Source organism: Macadamia integrifolia, chromosome 3 (assembly GCF_013358625.1).
Source record: "Macadamia integrifolia cultivar HAES 741 chromosome 3, SCU_Mint_v3, whole genome shotgun sequence".
Taxonomy (NCBI): domain Eukaryota; kingdom Viridiplantae; phylum Streptophyta; class Magnoliopsida; order Proteales; family Proteaceae; genus Macadamia; species Macadamia integrifolia.
Window position 1 is genome coordinate 18,741,739 of NC_056559.1, and position 2,394 is coordinate 18,744,132.

A 2,394-nucleotide genomic window follows, 5' to 3' on the forward strand; every position below is an offset into this window, starting at 1 on the left:
TGGATATGGAACAGTATAGCTTCAATATTACCTACCTTAAAGAAAAAAATGCATTTTCTCAAAAATTGGAAATGGAGATGATACCTTTTTTTGGTATGATCCCTGGGTATGTTTGAAAAATTCAGATTCAGATTTATCATAGCTTAATTCATAACCCATAGTTGATACTACAAAAGTCAATACTTTTATTGACAATCAATCCTGGAAAATGGAGGAATTGATAGCATCAATTCACCCAACCTCGATTTTTCCATTACCCAATTCGTCCTTCCTCACAGAATGATCAATGGGTGTGTTCATTAACTTCCCATGGCTCCTTCTCTACACGAGCAGGAGCTATTTTTATCCAAAAAAAAAAAAAATCAAGGACAACATGTGAGTCTAAGAGGTATATCAAGCAGATGGTGGAAGTTTCTATAGAAACTACAAATCCATCTCAAATTCAAAATGTGTTTTTGGCGAACCTTACAAAATGGAATACCAGTTAAAGAAATCCTAGGACAATGGCTAACCATTGATTGTTCTTGTGTTTTGCAACAATAGTACTGAATCCTCCTTACATTTATTTATTAATTGTGAATTCTCAAGGCATATTTGGGCATCAGGACCTCTTGGATTAAGATTACAGAATATCAATGCAACTTCATTCTCAGTGACGGTAAAGTATTTATTTATCAAAAAATATTTTCAAAGTTAGATCTTAAATGGATTTTCAGTTTTTTGCCATAACCATTTATTTTATTTGGCAACATCGGAATGACATCATTGCATCCAAAGGTAGCCCAAATCCAATGCTTGTGTTACATAAAGTAAATAATTGGATTACTGATTTACATATTTTTCCAAGATGCACTAATTATTCACTTGCTACAGATGTTCCGACACGATTGAACATAAATTTTCATATACCTTTTTTGAACTACGCAATTTTGGTTTGTGCTGGAGAAACTAATATCTTAAACTCAGCTTCAGGATGGGCATTCAGGGTTGTTGATGAGCACATTTATGTGTGAAATCTAGGATAGTAAAACATGCATTTTACATATTTAGAATGGAGCTACCTTGGGTTTTACTCTCTTTTTGCAGGTTTTATATTTTCAAGGCCTTAAGGACTATCGGGAGCTATATCTTCAATTTTACACGTAAAGAGGTCCTATTTCTTTCCATGGTTGCGAAGAGGACGAAATTCTGAGCAAGATGGACGTGTTCAATTAAAAGTACACATTCGTTTGGTCACCCGTACAAATGATTATTCTTTTTCAGGTCAGAAAAAGAATAATGGATCAGAACTGAACCGAGATGCAGAACCAGCCCGTTTGCAATTGTCCCAGAGGTACAAGGAATACTCCAAATGCCAACAAGGATCGATGGATCACATCTTTAAGTGATTAAAGATTTGTTTTTTGTAACAACAACTACCTAGCTTAGTTGGTGAGCTATGGTGTACAAAATTCTCTTGCTCACCAAGAGGTCTCAAGTTCGAATCTTATGGTTGTTTTTTTTAGAAGATTTTGTTGAAGATTTTCTGCTTTAGAAGCAAGCAAAATCGTGGAAGCAAGAAGAGAAGAAAAAGAAAAAAGAAAAAAGGAAAGCAAAATCGTGGAAGCAAGAAGAGAAGAAAAAAAAAAGGAAAGAGAAAAAAAAGGGGAGAACCAAAGATTGTCCAAATCTTCTCTCTCCTCCACATCATCACCAAATATTGTTCAAATCACACAAAGAAGAAGAAAATCGTCCCTAGGAGAGAGAAAAAGAAGAAAAAAAAATTAGGAAAAAAAAAAGGAAAGAAAATAAGCAAAAAAAAAATTATAGGAAATTTATTTCTCTCTTCTCTCTCCTCCACCTTAGCACTTTTGGACTCAAAAGATCTCACAATCAATTGTGGGTTTCTCTCTTTTAGGAAATAAAAAAATTGTTACCCTACCTCTCCATTCCCTATAAATACAACTCATGTAAGAGGAGGGGAGACAATTCATTCTTCTTCTAGTTTTTTTTTAGTTGCTCTCTCTTTCTCCCTCTCTCACTCTTTAGTTTTAATTCTTCTCTATTTTTGCTTTAATCACTTTTGTAATAGTTTTTTTTATGTCAATTAATGCAAGCACTCTTTTATTTTTATTCAGCCTTTTTATGTTTATGATTTATGCAATTGAGTTGTAATTTTTTAAGTTATAGTTCTAGGCTTAGATCTAGGTGACAAGATCACGAGCCGTGGAGCAATTGTTTTTCAAGTTCAAGCATTGATTCAAGTAAGTAGGCTCTTTCAGTAGTCTTCTCTCCCCCTCTCATTCCCTCTTCTGACTACCTTTTCTTTCTTAATTTAGGATTTTTATTTTCAGTCGTTACATTATTGCTATCCCTTTCCCCCAAGGTTCATGGCTAGTGTATGTGTTGGCTTTG